The sequence below is a fragment of the Miscanthus floridulus genome, chromosome 17, assembly GCF_019320115.1.
Source record: "Miscanthus floridulus cultivar M001 chromosome 17, ASM1932011v1, whole genome shotgun sequence".
Lineage (NCBI taxonomy): Eukaryota > Viridiplantae > Streptophyta > Magnoliopsida > Poales > Poaceae > Miscanthus > Miscanthus floridulus.
The window spans coordinates 93,306,731-93,328,100 of NC_089596.1; the positions used below are offsets into that span (position 1 = coordinate 93,306,731).

The 21,370-nt window shown below is 55.4% G+C and overlaps 1 pseudogene; it reads left to right on the forward strand.

The window, feature by feature from the left end:
- The first annotated feature begins 4,333 nt into the window (after positions 1-4,333).
- Positions 4,334-20,955, forward strand: LOC136516909 (serine/threonine protein kinase OSK1-like; annotated as a pseudogene).
- The last annotated feature ends 415 nt before the right edge of the window (positions 20,956-21,370 follow it).

Here is a 21,370-nt window from a genome sequence, read left to right on the forward strand (position 1 = left end):
TCGACAAAAGATGCTCGATAGTCCACCGAGGGGTATGCCCACGATGGTAGATTGTGTGGTGAGGGTGCGTGTGATCAGGAACCGGACGGTAACACAAGCACAAGAACACAGAGACACAAGATTTAGATTGGTTTAGGCCGTTAGTATGACGTAAAACCCTATGTCCTGTGTTATGGCGACTTGTATTATTTGTATCTAGATGGGATGAATGAGGTATGTCGACCCTGCCCCTCCTTATATACTTCGAAGGGGTAGGGTTACAAGGAAAATATTCTATTTGGTATTACAATAACTATAAGTATCCTAGTAAATCATATCTTCTTGTAGCCTTACGGTGCATGTCGACTAGTGTCGTGCGCCACACATCTTGATCTTGTGGGCTGGACCACCTCTGATGATGCGGCCCATGTCTTGTCCTGTGGATACCGGAGATATATCCCCCACAGCTAGTCCTCAAGCGCCTTGTATCCTTTGAGCAACACTGTCTTGAACAAGCCCGAACAGTTTGACGTGAAGCCGACCAGTTTAACTGGTGATCCAAGCGGTGGAAGTCGAAGCAGACCAGTTTAACTGGTGATCTGAGCGGTGAAAGTCGAAGCCGACCAGTTTAACTGGTACGCAGATCTCGGACTTAGCCAAATAAGGCTTGCTAGAAGGATGTAAGGGGCTCAAGATAAAAAATTAAAAATTCTCCACCTTAGGCGAAGTGTAGCCACTTAGACTCCGTTTGCAAGGTCAGAGTGTAAATCAGGAAAAAGGCACTACTTCACCGCTAGGTGAAGTGTAGCCACTTAGTCCCCGGGCCTATTGGAAGATGGAGAATGAATCTTGTAGCAGGGTCAAAGAAAATAAGTCTGAAAGCTTACCAACGTCATTTGTCATGTGCGTATCAAGACCCCAGACATGCTGCTCAAGATTAGCATCCTGATCCGAACAGTATGGAGCAACTTGATAGCACACCGATGAGACGTAGCAAGACCCGACCGCTAAGAGAATCCCTAGCATAGTTGGCAACTCTTGCACGAAGAATCCAAACGCCGAGGAGTCCCTAGCTTAGCTGGCAGCCCCAGCGTAACTGATGATGAAACGACGAACAATCCGACCAGCTAGTCGGCGGTGAGGTGAGCGCCAAGTAGAAGTGAGCGCCGAGCAGTCCAACCAACTGGTCGACGACGAAGTGCATGAACCTAGCGGTCTGATAAGTTGATCGGCGGAGAAATCCGACTGCCAAGTGGTGCGACCACCCAGCCAATGATCCTATTGTCCTTCCTGGATGATCCAGTCCCCGAGCGTAAGAAATAAGCTCGCTGACTGAACTAGGCCCCTGCAAAATAAATATATACAAATGGACAGTACATGATATAAAAATAAAATATATGAACTCCTAGAGAAAAATCAGCGGTGATGAAATAGCATATGCAGCTCGACGATCAGTTGTAGATAAACATTGTATTTATTTGGAGTTTGTTCATATTTTAAATATGAATAACTGCCTTTCCGATTAGTTTTGTATTGCATCACTATCCCCGACTAGCCCAAACTCTATAGCGTGGAGTGGGCGGCACCTGTGTACGCGTAAGAGAAAGAGCATCGTCAAGGAGCCGCTGTTGACTGTCCATAACGCAGAGTGTGGCTCGTGCACGTGTAGGAGACCATCTCTGGGTGATAAAAAAAGAATGTGGCTGGTCGGCGAACAAATGGAGTGCATGGAGAACGATCGGAGTATCTTATACATAGAGAAATTAATTATGGAGAACGACTAGAAAAATAATAATTTCAGAAATATGACGATGAGAAAGCTATATTAAATATGGATATATAAAATATACTTTTCTTTAGTCATAATGTCTGATCGGAGACGTAGAACTCAGACAACTTCCTTAGCGACTTGCTGGCAGCTCGATGAAGTCGGATGGGTGCGTGGAGTCGGAGTTGTAGTCGGACGAGTATAGTCGGAGCCTGATGGACGAAGCCCGTGTCCGACTAAGGCGAGGCGCAGTCCGAGGTCTTCCTCCCGCGTACATGCATGACGATCCTTGTTGATTTGCTTGCTGACTGATGGGATCTTGTCGTCTGGGCGCTTGGGCCAAATTAGGGCGTATAGCATGTCGTGCATGCACGGACGTGCAAATTTCGCCTTGATTAAATAACTTGCATGGCCCCCGTACACGCTTCTTGTTTGCTCACGACGGAACAATGCCCTGGCCGGATCTTCATGGTGCTGTAGATTAGATTAGACGTATGCTTGACTGGGATTATTTTTTAGCAGCTGGGCCCCGATGGTAATCACCAATTATTATGCACCTATCGAACTGGAGCAGGACTCCTATGCATGTCCGATCGGATCAGAGTAGGATTCCCGTATTCCCGTGCGGATGCAGCTCGGCGTGCTTGTCGAAGCCAAGTGGGACCGATGGGAGGAGGACGAGAGTCACACCATCTGTAGCTTGTCGTCCCGCGATTGGATCTGGAGAGCGGAGATGTCGCGCCGCCGCCGCTGTAGATGGAGCGATCGAGCCGGGGGAAAATAGCGACACCACGTGCTGCTGACGGATCCCTGTTTCCTCGGCTGGTTCGGCCGACCCGAAGAGTAGTCGCAGGAGACATCCGCACAGACGCCGCCGGTGATCTTTGGCTCGTGTTGAATGACGACGATGAGGGGCCTGAGTTCAACTTGAGGTGGGGATCCTGAGATTGATCCAGTCACGTGAACGTAGTGAAGCAGCTCCCGTGCAGCTGCTCGAGATCCAACGACGCAACGAGCTTGCTTGCGTAGGAGCACCTTCCCGACGGCAGCCTGTTTGAGCAGTTGGATGCACGAGGCCGTCGCCGAGAACGTGCCGATGATCTACAAATCCATCTGGCTCGCCATGCGAAGCGCACACGTCTACCTAACGCGTCAACTGTTGACAAAAGGTGGTATATCCCCCACAGAAGGCAGTCGGCATGATGGAGGCGGAGTAGGGAAGGCGGGCGGCGCTGTAGCGTGTGGGGGGGAATTTCTGGGAAACGACGTCCGTCCATCCGGACCCGGACGCTTTGACCCCAACATTACCTCGTGTTTTTACTTTCAAAGCTGCACTTACACCTTCCGTATCTCGTATGTGATCTGGTCTCGTATGAGTCGTATTCATATGAGTTAGAATAACTCGTGTCTAGCGGTGAATCATATGCAGTCCGATTTCAAGACATATTAGGTCGAGCCCTCTGTCCTGTACGCAACTCGGACTTATAAGTCGTGCTTATACGAGTTAAAACAACTCATGTCTAATGATTACACGGAGTTCGATCCCAATATGTATTTAGTCCCGTTACAATATATGGACACGTTTGCTAGTCAAACAAACAAAGCAAGAGCTCGCGCTTTTTTTTATTCCTCGCGGGTGCCCACGGGACCGAAATTAATGTCCATATCACTTTAATGTAGCCCACAAATACATGGAGCCCATCACATCCAGCCCACTCCTAAGCTCCTAGCCCATCACACCCAGGCCCAGCCACACCATCTTTCCCCATCGTGTTCCCATCGAGTCCGTCGCACTAACGGTCGCAGCTATAGATGTCCATCGGGGCGGCCTAGCCCGACATGGCCCGGGCCCGGTGAAAGCACGGCCCCGTGGGGGTCGGGCCGGCACGGCACGTCGTGCCTCCCGGAGCGTGCCCAAGCAGGCCTCGTGCCTGTCCAGCGGCCCAGGCACGGCCTGCTGCACCGATTTTCGGGCCGGACTGGTCCGAAACGCACGGCCTGTCGAGGAGTCCGGGCCAGCCCGAAGCCCGATTGAGCAGGGGAAGAGAGGATGGTGGCGCTCGAGGTCGAGGCCGCGTCGGTGGCGGCGGGCATCAGATCCGCACACGGCGCGCTCCAATGGCGGGGCTGCGGCGTCGCCCATGCCGGAGATTCGCGGGGAGAAGGGAAGGAGGGAAGGAGACGAGCGGGGAGGGCAGACTGCTGGAGATGGTGCCATGGCGGCGAGCAATAGGGCGCCGCGTGGACTTTGGGGAGGAGCTTGCGGCCAACGAGGCTAGGTAGAGGTGGCGGGAGGTGGTCAATGGTGCGACGGAGGAGGCGAGGTAGGAAGCAGCGGCCGATTTGGGCGAAGTCGCGACTCGCGAAGGAGAGGCGAAGCGACGTCAACGCACGAGCGAGGCATCGATCTGTGCCTACTGTACGAGAAAGTTGTATATGTATTGGGCCATATGGTATTGGGCCTTAGAACCGATGATGTTGGCTTATTATAAAGTAGAAAGCCTGCCTTGGGGAAAAAACATCGGGCTGTCATCGGGGCTCTATGCATCGGGCCATGCTGGCCCGGGACCGCACAATACCGGCGGGCCGTGCCGTGCTTGCGCCGGGCCACGAGTCCGCGACGGTCTCTTCCTCTCCACGTCTCTCGCTCGTCGGCTCAGGCGCTCCACGCATGGCACCATTCTCCCGCCCGCAGCCCGCAGTCAAGGTCGCACGTCGCAGGGATGCGAGGTGAAGGAACAGGCGAACAGCTTCTCTCGGCCGCTCCCCTTCCGTCGTCGGGTCGTTCGTGGTCGCGGAGGCAGGTCTGCACTCGAATCCCTGGCTGGGCTGTTTCAGGCGCCGGCTCTTGTTCCAGGCGGTCAGGCAAGGAGTAGCCGCAGTGCGTGTCCCGTAAGCATTGGGATGGGACACAACCGAGAGATCGACCTGCCAAATTATTGCCGCGGGCATGGCCAATCCCACGCGCCCGCCGAAACGACAAACCGTGCCCTCCCGGCCTCCCGTCCGTCCAGGCCCGAGCCGGCCTCGCATCCGCCGCGAGCCGCGCCTCCGCCTCCGCCTCCACCTGCTCCGGTGGGCGGGACCCAGCTCGCCGCTTCTCCCCTGCTGCGAGGTAAGCTCATCGTGGGATGGCGCGCTAGCGGTTCGGGTGTGCGGTGTGCCTGTGCGGGGTTTGGGGATTTGCGGTTGGGGCGCTTCAGCTTCGTTTTCTACAGGCCCAGGCCAATCGGGTGCGAATAGTTTCTGAAAGATAGCTTGAGGATTTGGCAACGGGATTCTGGTTCGCCTTCCCCGCCTCTCCTCGTAGTAAATTGAGGCGTGCTCTGTGTGTGTGCGCGCGCTTAGCCTGAATCGGAATATTACTTGTTTCGATCGTCTAGATCCAACCTTCGAATAGTATCAGTGGCTCAGTGCATGGTAGATTTTCATGCTCGCGAGTTCGCATGGTTTTAGCTTTCCTTTTTCCTTTGCCCTCAAACTAGTATGATATGCTTTGATTGTAATTCAGGTACACGATGGAGGGAGCTGGAATAGATGCCAACCCTTTGAGCGGTTACCGAATTCGCAGAACCCTGGGATTTGGGTCGTTCGGTAAAGTGAAGATTGCGGAACATATATTGACTGGCCATGAGGTGGCAATCAAGATCCTCAATCGCCGCAAGATCAGAGGCTTGGAAATGGAAGAGAAAGGTCAGCGCTTATTCCTTCTGTACAGAACATTCGTTTGTTTCTTAGAAAGGCTGAACATTCGTTTGTGGTTCTTAAGCTTGCGCGTGATGTATATATAGAGTATAGACACGCAGCAAAGCTGCTTATTGTGTCTTGCAATTTATTTTATCTGATGAAGTACTCAACTTAATTCTCTCTTATTATGTACCTGCAGTGAAGAGATATCTCAAGATGCTGAGATTATTGATGCATCCTCATATCATACGCCTTTATGAGGTGATAGATACACCTGCTGATATTTATGTGGTTATGGAGTATTGTAAAAAAGGAGAGTTGTTTGATTACATCATTGAGAAAGGAAGACTACATGAACAAGAAGCATGTCGTTTTTTTCAGCAGGTGGCTTTCTATTGCACAATGCATTGTAATCCCTGGTTCGAACTGTATATGGTTGGCATAAGCTGTTTTGCGACCTGATGAATATTTGAAATCTGTTAAACGTCATGCTTCTCTCATATCTGCAATCAATAACTTGATTATTTGTGTTTATTTGGTTCATTGAGCTTAGTTCGATAATTTTCTTATTGACTTTTTATGCAGATCATATCTGGGGTTGAATATTGCCATAGGAAGATGGTTGTCAACCGTCATTTAAAGCTAGAGAGTATTCTTTTGGATTCAAGATGCAATGTTAAGATTGCAGATTTTAGCTCAAGTAATGTTATGCGTGATGGTCACTTTCTTAAGACGAGTTGTGGTAGCCCGAATTATGCAGCACCTGAGGTATTACATCTGGCATGATTTGCAATTAGCACTCTTCATGGTTGCATTTACGTATATAGCTTGCTATGGCACGATTCTTCCTCATATCTTTAGGTCATATCTGGTAAACTATATGCTGGTCCTGAAGTTGATGTCTGGAGCTGTGGCATTATTCTTTATGCTCTTCTTTGTGGCACTCTCCCATTTGATGATGAGAATATTCCAAACCTTTTTAACAAAATAAAGGTGAGCTATAATCTCAGTGATTTACCTGATAAAAGGATTCCTTTATATTTTATTTTTAATATGCTCAGTAAATTCTTATATCCTAATTGTAGGGTGGAATATATACCCTTCCTAGTCATTTATCACCTTCAGCGAGGGACTTGATTCCCCGAATGCTGGTTGTTGATCCAATGAAAAGGATTACAATACGTGAAATCCGTGAACATGTGTGGTTCAATATTCAACTTCCACGCTATTTGGCTGTGCCACCTCCAGACACTGCACAACAAGTTAAAAAGGTATATTGATTATATTGTCTGTGTATCAACTTGACAATGTGTATTTGTTTCCTTCGGCCATTTAGAATCCTCTGCTTTTGCGGATGGCGCTTTTCGGCAAAATCCTTATTCTGCCTTTTCTGTTAGCCCACTAGATCACCGGCTTAGGTGAGTCGACTACTCACCAGTCTCGCCGACCACGGCCGAGCACGACTGACGTTGTCCGATCACACACTATGGTTAGAGGTAGAAGAAGAGGGAGAACAGAGCATACACACACAGTACAAGCACCAGCGTTGGCCGGAGCTCTGTATAGGAGATGGCAAATCTGAACTCTCTTTGTTGAGTTGCAGTGGCAAACTATATATACAACTCTACTCATCTAGTCATAGTACAGCTGTCTTGCTGCAACAGTGACTAGATACCACAGCAGGACTGACTTCTGCGTCTGTCTCTGCCGTGGCTACAGTGAGGCAGGTGAGCCGTTCGGCGCCTGCTCTTGCAGCGGCTACAGTACCACAGCAGGGAGTCTTTTCCCGCCGCCTTCCCTTGGTGTGTGTTCATCTCCAAGGAAGCAGTAGATTATCTAACAATTCTTTCCCTAATCCTACTGCTATCCCTTATACCCCCTTCATGCCGATCATCTCCTTCAGCTCCGTGAGTCGAAGACGTCCGAGCAGCTTGGTGAGGACGTCCGCGAGTTGCCGACCAGTTTCGACGAACTCGATGACAATCTGCCCTTCATCGACACAGTCCCTGAGAAAGTGGAACTTCACGTTGATGTGCTTGCTCCGGTCATGGAGAATCGGATTCTTCGCGCTGGCGATGGTGGGCTGGTTGTCCACCATCAGTGCTGGTGGGTGGGCTTCCGCACCGGTCAGCTCGCCCAGCAGCCGGCGCTACCACACAACTTGGCACGCCGCGGTGGCCGCCGCTACGTACTTTGCCTCGTACGCTGTTTTAGGGACAGCCATGAAATTGGAGCCGACCCGAGGAAGACGAACACGCCAGAGGTGCTCCGTCATCTGTCAATGCCCCCGCCATGTCTGCATTGCTGAACACAGTGAGCTGCAGCCTACTCCCGCCGGTCTTGGGAAAGATGATCCCCTGATCCACCGTTCCCTTGATGTAGCGTAGTAGCCGCTTCACTGCAGCCCAGTGATCCTCTCGAGGATCCTCCATGAAGCGACTGACGTAGCACACGGCGAACGCAATGTCCGGCCTCGTGTGGACTAGGTAGCGCAGACCGCCGATGATGCTCTGGTAGAGTGTTGCATCCACGTTCGTCACGATGCTGGCCTTCGTCAGCTTCAGCCGCTCCTCCATCGGAGTCACGCATGGCTTGCACTCAGCCATGCCGCTCCGCTCTAACAGCTTCGAGGCATACGCGCTCTGACCGAGCGTGAGTTCCTCATTCCCCTGTCTCACCTCGATGCCGAGGTAGTAGGAGAGTGCGCCGAGATCGCTCATTCGAAAACGAGCCGCCATCTCGTGCTTGAAGCTATCGATGTCCTCCGTATGCGCGACGGTGACGATCAAGTCATCCACATACACGCCGACGACGAGCTCCTGCTTCTCCCGTCGCCGTGTGTAGAGCGCGTGCTCGGTTGCGCACCTCGTGAACCCAAGCTTGCCCAGCGTGGCATCAAGCTTGGCGTTCCACGCTCGTGGGGCCTGCCGCAGCCCGTAGAGCGCCTTGCGCAGTTGGAGCACCCTGTGCTCTGCTCCCTTGATGTCAAAACTCGGAGGTTGCCTGACGAAGACCGTCTCCGCCAGGTCGCCGTTGAGGAAGGCCGATTTTACGTCCAGGTGATGGACGCGCTAGTCCTTTGTTGCTGCCAAGGCTAGTAGCAAACGGACAGACTCCATGCGCGCTACTGGCGCAAAGACTTCCTCGAAGTCGATGCCCTCGCGCTGAACAAAGCCTCGGGCGACGAGGCACGCCTTGTGCTTGACAATGGCGCCGAGCTCGTCCCGCTTGACCTTGACACCCACTTCAGGCTCATCGGACGACATCCTAGAGGTGGATCGACGAGCGCCCATGTCTCGTTTTCTTCGATCGCCTTCATCTCCTCCAGCATCGCCCGTCGCTGTTTCCATCGCGCTCTGCCAACGCGTGTCGTCGGCATGTAGAGCGCGTGCTCGGTTGCGCACCTCATGAACCCAAGCTCGCCTAGCGTGGCGTCAAGCTTGGCGTTCCACGCTCGTGGGGCCTGCCGTAGCCCGTAGAGCGCCTTACGCAGTAGGAGCACCCTATGCTCCGCTCCCTCGATGGCGAAACCCGGAGGTTGCCTGACGAAGACCGTTTCCGCTAGGTCACCGTTGAGGAAGGCCGATTTTACGTCCAGGTGATGTACACGCCAGTCCTTTGCTGCTGCCAAGGCTAGTAGCAAACGGACAGACTCCATGCGCGCTACTGGCGCAAAGACTTCCTCGAAGTCGATGCCCTCGTGCTGAACAAAGCCTCGGGCGACGAGGCGCGCCTTGTGCTTGACAATGGCGCCGACCTCGTCCCGCTTGACCTTGTACACCCACTTCAGGCTCATCGGACGGCATCCTGGAGGTGGATCGACGAGCTCCCATGTCTCGTTTTCCTCGATCGCCTTCATCTCCTCCAGCATCGTCCGTCGTCGTTTCCATCGCGATCTGCCAGCGCGCGTCGTCGACATGTAGAGCGCGTGCTCGGTTGCGCACCTCGTGAACCCAAGCTCCCCCAATGTGGCGTCAAGCTTGGCGTTCCACGCTCGTGGGGCCTGCCGCAGCTCGTAGAGCGCCTTGCGCAGTAGGAGCACCCTATGCTCTGCTCCCTCGACGGCGAAACCCGGAGGTTGCCTGACGAAGACCGTTTCCACCAGGTCATCGTTGATGAAGGCCGATTTTACGTCTAGGTGATGGACGCGCCAGTTCTTTGCTGCTGCCAAGGCTAGTAGCAAATGTTAGTCGCTGAATTCTCACTCTTGGTAGTAGGAGAATTCTTACTCTCATCGAGAGAGGATGACACTAGAAGTTGGGGCAATTTTCTTGTCTATTTCTCACACAAACTCACACAAATGCCATACCAACCTGAGGGGTTAGGGTTACATATTTATAGGCTGCTAGCCAGCCAAGCATATGCCAAGATGCTAGTCTAAGATGCTGTCCTCTAGTCTAAGATGCTGTCCTCTAAGATGCTGTCCTAAAAACAGAAAAACAGCCACAAGGACCATGACCATGTGAGCATCATAGCCCCACAAAGACCAGCCACACATGAGACTTATCCATCATTCTCCCCCTAAGTCTTGTGCGTCGTCTTGTGGGAGAGTTGAACCATCCCGGTCCTGGAGCAGAGCTCAAGGAACTTGATCCTCCCAAGGGGCTTGGTGAGCAGGTCCGCAAGCTGGTCCTTGGTGTTGATGTAGCTCGCCTTGATACTCCCTTCCTCCAAACAGCCTCGGATGAAGTGGTACCTCACCCGGATGTGCTTGCTGCGTTCATGGAACACGGGGTTCTTTGCCAGGGCCAGAGCGGACTTGCTGTCCACCCTGAGCTTCACCGCTCTAGTGTCTCTGCCGAGGAGAACACCAAGCAGTCGAGCGAGCCAGAGCGCCTGAGTCGAAGCGGTGGAGGCCGCTATGTACTCGGCCTCGCAGCTGGACAGGGCCACCACCTGCTGCTTGACCGACTGCCAGCTAACGAGGCACTTGTCGAGGAAGAAGAGAATCCCGCTCGTGCTCTTGCTGGTGTCGATGTCGCCGGCGTGGTCGCTGTTGCTGTACCCGACGAAGTGTGCCGCCCCAGGGCACCTCGGGTAGTAGAGGCCGTGGTCGAGAGTCCCCGCAACGTAGCGGATGATCCTCTTCACAGCCTGCTGGTGCTCCGTCGTCGGTCGCTGCATGAACCGAGTAACGTAGCCGACGGAGAATGCCAAGTCCGGCCGTGTGTGGGCGAGGTAGCGAAGGCTCCCCACAAGACGCCGGTACTGCGTAGCGTCCACCTCCTCCGTCGTGCTGTCGCGGCTCAGCTTCAGCCTCTCCTCCATCGGAGTGAGGGCTGGGTTGCAGTCGGTGAGCCCAGCTAGCTCAACGACGCGCTTGGCGTAGGCGGTCTGTCGAAGCGTGATCCCAGAGTCATCCTGGTGTACCTCGATTCCTAGGTAGAAGCAGAGAGGCCCCAGATCACTCATCTGGAAGGTGGCCTTCATCTCTTCCTTGAATGCCGCCACCTCCGCATCCTTGGTGCCGGTGATCACCAAGTCGTCGACATAGACACCCACTAGCAGGGCATTACCTCCATTGCCCCGTCGGTAGATGGCCGCCTCGTGCGGGCTTTGCTCGAAGCCCATCCCCTTTAGCGTGGAATCCAGCTTGGCATTCCACGCCCTCGGTGCCTGCCGCAAGCCATAGAGGGCCTTGCGCAGGCGGAGCACCTTGCCCTCCTTGCCGGGGATCGCAAATCCCGACGGCTGGTGCACGTAGACCTCCTCCTTCAAGTCGCCGTTAAGGAACGCCGACTTGACGTCCATGTGATGAACACGCCAGCCCTCCTGGGCAGCTAGCTAAAGGAGGAGTCGCACGGACTCCATCCGTGCCACGGGAGCAAAGGCGTCGTCGAAGTCGACCCCCTTCTGCTGCACGAAACCTCGTGCCACCAAGCGAGCCTTGTGCTTGACGATGGCGCCGGCTTCATCCCTCTTCAACTTGTACACCCACTTAAGGGTGATCGCGCGGTGACCACGAGGAAGTTCAGCAAGCTCCCAGGTGCGGTTCTTCTCAACCGCATCCATCTCCAACTGCATCGCGGCGCGCCATGCCGCGTGTCTCTCGGCCTCTGCAAACGACCGAGGCTCGCCGTCGTCACACGCAAGGTGCAACTGCGCCTCCAGGTCGTGAGGCACCGGTCCCGGCACCGGCTGGTCGCCGAGAAGGTTCTCCACCGTACGGTACCGCAGCGGCTCGCCGTCGTGGTACGCGTCGACGCACTCCTCGTCGTGAGAGAGCGGAGTAGCGAGCTCAACTGGGCCGTGCTCGACACGAGCTGGTGGTGGAGTAGACGTGCCCGGAGTGGTGCCTGTCGGTGCTGGAGTGCGTGGCGTTGCCGGCTGTGGTGGAGCCGGCGAAGAGCTCATCGCAGCCGAGGTCCTGGCTGGAGAGCGTGGTGCTGTCGAAGTAGCAGGTGCCGGGGTCGGTGGAGGCTCGGAGACTGGGGTAGACGCGCTCGCCAAAGAAGAACTGCCTACTCCCCCAGCTCCCTCGAAGTGGACGTACTCGACAGTGAAGTCGTCGTACGTCGGAGTCGAGCCGTCGTCCACTGCCTTGTCCCACGCCCATCCTCGCCCTTCGTCGAACACAACGTCGCGCGCCGTGCGCACACGCTGTGTCTTCGGGTCGAGGATGCGGTAGGCCTTCGAGCCCTCCGCGTAGCCGATGAACACTCCCGGAGTGCTCCTATCGTCGAGCTTGCTGATGTGGCCAAGCTCCTTGGCGAACGCGAGGCAGCCGAAGACCCGCAAGTGGGAGACCGCCGGCTTACGCCCATGCCAAGCCTCGTACGGCGTCCTGCCGTCGAGCGCCTTGGTAGGCGAGCGGTTGAGGATGTAGACGGCCGTCACCACCGCCTCTCCCCAGAAGACAGCCGGCATCCCCCTCTGCTTGAGGAGGGCCCGAGCCATCCCCACAACCGTCTGGTTGCGCCGCTCGACGACGCCGTTCTGCTGCGGGCTGTACGGCGCGGAGTAGTGGCGCTGAATGCCCTCGTCAGCGCAGTACGACGCGAATTCAGCCGCCATGAATTCGCCGCCGTTGTCGGTGCGCAGCACGCGCAGCTTGCGGCCGCACTCCGCCTCCGCAGCAGCCTGCGCGCGTCTGATGGCGCCCGCAGCCTCTCCCTTGCTGTCGAGGACCATCACCCACATGTAGCGGGAGAGGTCGTCGACGAGCAGGAGGAAGTAGCGTCGTCCTCCCGGTGTGGCCGGTGTCACCGGGCCACACAAGTCCCCGTGCACGAGCTCAAGCCTCTCCTTGGCTCGAAAGCTCGCCCGCTGGGGAAAAGGGAGTCGCCTCTGCTTCGTCAACACGCAGACGTCGCAGAGCTGCTCCACATGGTCGAGGCACGGCAGGCCTCGCACCATCTCCGTGGCACTGAGCCGCTTCAGGGCCTCAAAGTGAAGGTGCCCGAAACGCTCGTGCCACTGCCACGCCTCGTCGTCCCGACGAGCAGCGAGACAGAGGGGTTGTGCCACCTGCACGTTAAGGACGTAGAGTCGATTTGCGCTTCTGGATACCTTGGCAAGAAGGCGACGACGACAATCCCAAATCCTCATGACTCCGTCCTCAACCACCACGCGCGAACCGTTCTCATCCAGCTGTCCCAAGCTGATGATGGAGTTCCTCAACGCGGGGATGTAGTAGACTCCGGTGAGCAGCCTGTGCTCACCAGACACGGCGGTGAAGATGATGGAGCCGACGCCCTTGATCTCCACGCCGGAGGCATCCCCAAACTTGACGGAGCCTCGGACGCTAGAGTCAAGCTCGGTGAAGAACTCCCGTCGACCGGTCATGTGATGGGTGGCGCCGGTGTCGAGGCACCACCCGTCAGTCTTGTCGTTGCCGGAGCTGTCGCCGAGGAGGGCGTGTGCTTTTGGCTCGTCAAGGTGGAGGAGAGCCGCTGCGGCCGGTGCCGCTGGAGGTAGCTCGATGCTGGCATGTGCCATGAATAGAGCCGGCTCCTCCTCCGCCTGTGCGACGTGGGCCTGGCCGCGTCGTGGCTGTCGACAGTCCTTGGCCCAATGGCCAAGCTGGCCGCAGTTGCGGCAGGCGTCGTCTCGTACCGGCTTGTGCCTGCCGGCGGCACCGCCCTGGGCGCCTCCGCGGGTATCACCCTCGGCACGTCCTCGCGCCCCGGCCTGGGCGTCTCTGCGCGCCTTGCGTGGCTTGCCACGCTTGCGGCCGCCTGTCACGGAAGAAGGCTCCCCCTTCCTCCGGTCACCTTGGCTGGCAAGCCACTGCTCCCGAGTGAGGAGGAGCTTCCCGCTAGTGGTGATGGGCCCCGAGAGGGACTGTGGCTCATCGTTGTCGACGACTTTGAGGCGACCTATCGCCTCCTCAATCGACATCGTGGAGAGATCCAGCAGAGACTCGATCGAGCGAGCCATCTGCTTGTACTTCTCGGGGACGCAGCGGAAGAGCTTTTCGACAGCTCTCTCCTCGCCGTAAGTGTCGTCGCCGAACTGCACCATCTTCTGCAACAGAGTGTTGAGACGAAGAGCAAAGTCATCAATGTCCTCACCTGGCTTGAAGGCCAGGTTCTCCCACTCCTTGCGAAGTGCCTGCAGTGTGGACTTGCGGGCGCGGTCGCTGCCGATGCGTGCCGCAGCGATGGCGTCCCAAGCCTCCTTGGCAGTCCGCTTGCTGGTAAGCGAGAACTGCATCTCGGGCGGGACTGCAGCGATGAGAGCATCCAGCGCCCGTCGATCTAGGTCGTAGTCGACGTCGCCATACCGGACTGCCTCCCACATGTGCCGCACCTGGAGCTTTACCCTCATCACCGTAGCCCACTCGACGTAGTTGGTCTTGGTGAGGGTAGGCCATCCACCGCCGGGACCGACGTCCCTGACAACAGCCTGGAGCCCGTGGTAACCACGGTACCGATCCGGGGAGAGAGAGCCACGCTGCCTGTGAAGGCCGCGCTCTCCATCGACCCGTCCGCCACCGTTGCCGTGCGCGCCTCCTCCAGGAGCGCCACCGGCGCGTCCGAGCCTGTCTGGGCTGCCGCCGCGCTCGTGGGCGTGCGCGGCTGCCCCAGGAGCGCCACCGCCGTGCGCGCCTCCTCCAGGAGCGCCGCCGGCGTGTCCACGCCTATCTGGGCTACCGCCACGCTTGTGGACGTGCGCGGCTGCCCACTGCGCCGCCCGCGCTCGCGCTGCCTCCCTCCCTAGCAGCTCGAGGTCCGCGTCGGCGGTGTCGTCAGCGGAAATGGAGCTGCCGATGCTGCCGCGCAGAGCCTCGACCTCCGCTGCCGCCGCACGCGCTGCATTCGCCGCCGCCGCTGCCTCCGCCTCCGCTCTGGCTGCTGCCAGCTCCGCCGCTGCCAGCCTCGACGCCCTTGCCGCCGCCGCAGCGGTCTCTGCCACTGCTCGCTCGCGTTCCTCTGCCGCGGCAAGTTCGGCCTCCTGCCGACGCCGCGTGCTCGAGGCGACCGAGCGCTGAGACTGCCCTGCGGACATGACGCGCTACCGGGGAGCTGCTGCGTGGGGAGAGGGCTGCTTCAGACGAGCTAGGAGAGGAGTGAACAGGAGCGGCCGGAGGAGCTGCTGCTGCCAACAGCTGGGGCTGTTGTGGGGCTGGGAGAGAAGATGAGCAAGAGATGCTCAGGCTACAGGATAATACGGCTCTGATACCAGTTGTTAGTCGCTGAATTCTCACTCTTGGTAGTAGGAGAATTCTTACTCTCATCGAGAGAGGATGACACTAGGAGTTGGGGCAATTTTCTTGTCTATTTCTCACACAAACTCACACAAATGCCATACCAACCTGAGGGGTTGGGGTTACATATTTATAGGCTGCTAGCCAGCCAAGCATATGCCATGTCTAAGATGCTAATCTAAGATGCTGTTCTCTAAGATGCTGTCCTCTAGTCTAAGATGCTGTCCTAAAAACAAAAAAACAGCCACAAGGACCATGACCATGTGAGCATCATAGCCCCATAAAGACCAGCCACACATGAGACTTATCCATCAGCAAACGGACAGACTCCATGCGCGCTACTGGCGTAAAGACTTCCTCGAAGTCGATGCCCTCGCGCTGAACAAAGCCTCGGGCGACGAGGCGCGCCTTGTGCTTGACAATGGCGCCGAGCTCGTCCCGCTTGACCTTGTACACCCACTTCAGGCTCATCGGACGGCATCTTGGAGGTGGATCGACGAGCTCCCATGTCTCGTTTTCCTCGATCGCCTTCATCTCCTCCAGCATCGCCCGTCGCCGTTTCCATCGCGCTCTGCCAGCGCACGCCGTCGGCATGTAGAGTGCGTGCTCGGTTGCACACCTCGTGAACCCAAGCTCCCCCAACGTGGCGTCAAGCTTGGCGTTCCACGCTCGTGGGGCCTGCCGCAGCCCGTAGAGCGCCTTGCGCAGTAGGAGCACCCTATGCTCCGCTCCCTCGACGGCGAAATCCAGAGGTTGCCTGACGAAGACCGTTTCCGCCAGGTCACCGTTGAGGAAGGCCGATTTTACGTCCAGGTGATGGACGCGCCAGTTCTTTGCTGCTGTCAAGGCTAGTAGCAAACGGACAGACTCCATGCGCGCTACTGGCGCAAAGACTTCCTCGAAGTCGATGCCCTCGCGCGGAACAAAGCCTCGGGCGACGAGGCGCACCTTGTGCTTGACAATGGCGCCGAGCTCGTTGCGCTTGATCTTGTACATCCACTTTAGGCTGATCGGACGGCATCCTGGAGGTGGATCGACGAGCTCCCATGTCTCGTTTTCCTCAACCACCTTCATCTCCTCCAGCATCGCTCGTCGCCAGTTTCCATCGCGCTTTGCCAGCGCGAACGTGGGTGGTTCCTCTGCACTGACGAGCAGCAGTTCTTGGTCATTGAGTAGCCGACCAGCCAGGCCTGAGGGCCCTGTGGCGCCGTCGATATCATCCAGCCTGCGGAACCGCACCTCCTCACCTTCGTGGAAGGCATCCACGAACTCAGTGATGTCACTTGGAGGTGAGGCGAACTCGATCGGCATCGATGGAGTTCCCTGTTCTGCCGGAGTGCTCGGCACCCCGGTTGCAATGCTCGGCACTACTCTTGGACAACTCGTCATAACTTCTGCAGTGGTCGGCACCACTGTAGGAGTGCTGAGCCTCAGTCTTGGAGTGGTCGGCACCACTGCAAGACCTCTTGGCTCTGCTACGGGACTGCTCGGCACCCGTCCTGGAGTGGTCGCCACCACTGCAGAACCTCCCGACACCACTCCTGGTGTGCTCGGCATCCCTCCAGGAGTGCTCAGCACCGCCCCAGGAGTGCTCGGCTCTGTTGTTGGAGTGCTCGGCACCAATTGCTCGACGACGAAGGTGCTGGTGAAGCCGCCAGCTTCCCCCGTGCTCGGACTGGTCCAGTCCCAAGCCGTCTTCTCGTCGAACACGACGTCGCGTGAGACAAGTACCTTGTCTCCGCGTGGGTCGTAGAGCCGGTACGCTTTGGTACCCTCCACGTAGCCCAGGAACACCATCGGTGTGCTCCTGTCCTCTAGCTTGGTGAGGATCGGCTTCGTCTTCCTGACGTGGCCGATGCAGCCGAATGTCTGGAGGAGGACACGCTCGGCTTGCGCCCATACCAAGCTTCGAGCGGCGTCTTGCCCATCAGGGCCTTGGTCGGAGCGCGGTTGAGGATGAACACCGCCGTGGTCACTGCCTCACCCATAAACTTGCCGGCATGCCTTTGGCCTTCATCATAGATCAGGCCATGCCGACCACCGTCTGGTTTCGTCGCTCCACCACGCCATTTTGTTGTGGCGAGTACGGCCTGCGCGGTACGCAGCGAACTCCACCGAAGTGAATTCGCCGCCGCGATCAGTCCTTGGCACGCGGAGCTTCTTGCCGCTCTCGACCTCCGCGCGCATCTTGAACTTCTTGATCGCCGCCGCCGCTTCGTCCTTGCTCGTCAGGAGTTGTAGCCACATGTAGCGACTGTAATCGTCCGCGAGTAGAAGGAAGTACCGCCGACCACCGTTTGTGGCTGGCATGATCGGCCCGCAGAGGTCGCCGTGGACGAGCTCGAGAGCGTTCTCCGTGCGATACTTGGCCACCTTTGGGAACGGTAGCCTCCTCTGCTTGCCGGCTAGGCAGCTGACACACAGCTTGCCTCCGTGCTTGATGTGGGGTAGCCCTCGGACCATCTTCTCCAGCCGACCAATCGCGTCAAAGCTGAGATGTCTGAACTGGGCTTGCCATATCCACGGCTCCTCGGTGTGCCTTGCCGCCAGGCACACCGGTTGCTCTACCTTCAGGTCGAGCAGGTACAACCGGTTCTGGGACCTCTTCACCTTGGCGAGAAGTCGCTGCTCTCGGTCTCTGATCCTGAAGACTCTGTCCTTGATCAGTACCTCGCTACCACGCTCATCCAGCTGACCAATGCTGATGATACTCGAACACAGCTGCGGGATGTAATATACATCCGTTAGCGTGCGGTGCTCCCGTTCTGCCACCTGAAGATGATGGTGCCGCGTCCTTAGATTGCCACCCTTGAGCCGTCACCAAACTTCACCATACCAGTAACATCATCGTTGAGCTCGGAGAAGGCTGTCTTGGAGCCCGTCATGTGGTTGCTGGCGCCAGAGTCCAGGTACCACCACAGCTCCTGCTCGCCGCCCAGCCGTCCGAGGTGGACTTGGGCGCGCGGTTCGTCGAGGTTGACGGCTTTCAGGTCCTTCCACCGTCTGCACCTCTTCCTTCTCCTCGGCCTCGACGTCGTGCAGTGCACAGAACGTCGCCATCAGGATAGTGGCCTCATCATCATCATCAGCTTGCGCCAGATGAGCTTCAGCCTTCTTCTCCTGCTTGCGATTTGGGCACTCCCGTGTCCAATGGCCTGTCTTCCCGCAGCGCCGACAGGCGTTGGGGTCGACCTGCTTCTTCTTCACCGAAGAAGCCTTGTCGCGGCATTTGCCATCACCGCCGCGGCGTTTGCCATCGTGCCCAATGGCCCGTCTTCCCGCAGCGCCGACAGGCGTTGGGGTCGACCTGCTTCTTCTTCACCAAAGAAGCCTTGTCGCGGCGTTTGCCATCGCCACCGCGGCTGGACGAGGCTACCCTGGAGTTCCTCCAAGCAACCCAGTCCTCTGTCAGCAGCAGTTTGCCGCTGTCCTTCGTTGTTGACGCATGCCTCAGGCGCTCGTCCACCGCCCGCAGACGGTCTGTCACATCCTCGATGATGAGGATGGACAAGTACAACGTCGTCTCTATGTAGAAAGCGATCTGGATGTACTTTGCCGGCACGAAGTGGAGGTATTTGGAGACCGCCTCCTCTTCATCGATGGTGACGCCGTGGCTCTTCAGCTTGCTGATGAGCGTTTGCAGGCGGAGGGAGAAGTCCAACACCGTTTCACCATCTTTGAACTTGAGGTTGGCGTACTCCTGCTTCAGAAGCTGGGCCGTCGCCTTTTTTGCGCGGTCGGAACCGACGTGCATCGCTGCAATAGCCTCCCACGCCTCCTTAGCAGAGCTCTTCGCCCCCAATGGCTCCCTGTACTCCGCCGGTACAGCAGCGAGGATAGCCTCCAACGCTGACATGTCATCTTCTTCATTGTCGGTGCCTTTGTCAACAGCATTCTAGAGCCGTCGGGCTCTGAGCTTGACCTTTATGGTCACCGATCACTCTCCATAGTTGGTGCGAGTCACCGTCGGCCAACTGGTGCCGCTGACCTCCCGCACCGTGCGAACAACGACCTCCTATCGTGGTTGGGCAGCCACAGCAGTGCCACTGCTGTCGCCCATCTCCGAACCGTCCGTCATCGCCAGCGGTTAGACCGGCGACGGCGCTTGTACAGCTCTGATACCACTTGTTAGCCCACTAGATCACCGGCTCAGGTGAGTCGATCATTCACCAGTCTTGCCGACCACGGCCGAGCACGATAGACGTTGTCCGACCACACACTATGGCTAGAGGTAGAAAAAGAAGGAGAACAGAGCATACACACACAGTATAAGCACTAGCGTTGGTCGGAGCCCTGTATTGGAGATGGCAAATCTAAACTCTTTTTGTTGAGTTGCAGTGGCAAACTATATATACAACTCTATTCATCTAGTTCTAGTACAGCTATCCTGCTGCAACAGTGACTATATACCACAGCAGGACTGACTTCTGCGCCTATCCCTGCCGTGGCTACAGTGAGGCAGGTGAGCCGTTCGGCGCCTGCCCCTACAGTGGCTACAGTACCACAGCAGAGAGCCTTTTCGGCGCCGTCTTCCCTTGCTGTGTGTTCACACAAGGAAGCAGTAGATTATCTAACATTTTCTACTTCAGCAAATGACATTGTTTTGAATTTTGTAGCTCAACGAGGAAACTCTTAATGATGTTCTTAATATGGGTTTTGACAAGAATCAGCTAATTGCATCTCTGCAAAACAGATTGCAGAATGAGGTATCTGCTTTATTCTGTTTCCTTTGGTCGTGTTTTATGGTATCATGACACAGTTTGGCTGTGCAGGCAACAGTTGCCTATTATTTACTCTTGGATGATACGCTTCGTACAACCAGTGTTTATCTTGGATCTGATTTTCAAGAATCTATGGTGAGTATGATTTTCTTTTCTCTTGTATATCAAGATGTTGATTGCAAGTTGTTCAGTACTTGTGATGCTATAAATTTCTCACTAATTTTCTGTCTTGCTTTATATGATCTCTAGGATTCATCTTTCTCTCAAGTAATCGCTGAAACACCAACTTCAGCAACTGAACTTCAGCAGCATGTGTTTACAGAGGGAACATTTGGATGCTTCGCTTTGCTTTGCCTTGCTTTGCTTGGCTCGGCATCAAGATACACCGTTTGGTTGGTTTGCTTCAAGTCTCGGTTCTTGCGCTTTCCACAATTTTCGTCGCCAACCCAAGCGACCTGAAACCGCTTTGCGCAGCTGGCAAGCCTGGCCTTGCTGAGCGAGGCGAGGTGAGCTGGCCACGTAAACCAACCAAACACGCCCAGAATCTCCAGGATCCAGCTTGAGGCAGCATTTTGCAGTTGAAAGGAAATGGGCCCTTGGTCTTCAGGTAATTTTCATGTTAAGTACATCTTATGATATTTTTCCTGAATTATTCTGATTCATTTATCTGTAATTGTCTAACAGTCTCGGGCACATCCATGAGAAATAATAATAGAAGTGCTTAAAGCTCTGCAAAAACTGAATGTTTACTAGAAAAGGATTCGACACTACAACATGAAATGTAGATGGGAGTCCTGGCTGTCTTGAGAGTATGATGCATAACTGTGATGGCTTTGGTGCGGAACCTGCTATACTTGAAACTGATGATCTCATCGATAAAACCCGTATAGTGAAGTTTGAGATTCAGTTATCATTTGGAACCTTAATCATACGCGCTTAAGTATTATGTAACCTAGTCTTGATTAGAACGTTTGCTGTGCAGAATATGAACGACATTGTGCATAACTCTTAACATATACCCTTGACTTCTTTATGTGCTATGTTTATGCAGGCAAACTTAATTTTGTTAGGATTATATTTGCATGCTATGTTATTTTCTAAACTGCTTCGATATTCACAATCCCTTGGGACGAAGTATATTTTGTTATTCAAATTAACATATTCCATAATTTGCACTTCCATACTAGATGCTCCCATTTTGTTAGCATAAAGTCTACTTGGAAAATGTACTCAATTCTAACACACTTTTACACTGACTGCAGCTTTATAAAAACAAGGGGTGAGAATTACTCCCTCTGGTCCAATTTCTAAGGTGTATTTGTATTTTGGAGAAAGTTCTTAATATTAGGTGTCACATGTATACAAAGGCAGCTTTTTACTCGCAGACGAAACTAAACAATCGCTTGCATGGAGGTTTTCCCATTTTCCTTCTGGCATGATTGATACCGATCCAATAGAAAACCTCAGCATCCAGCGTAGATTAATACTGAGGTGTTTGTTGCGCTGCAATCGCATGCATGCCACAAAAAAATTATCCAATAAAGAGCTCTGTAACTAGCGCTTGAT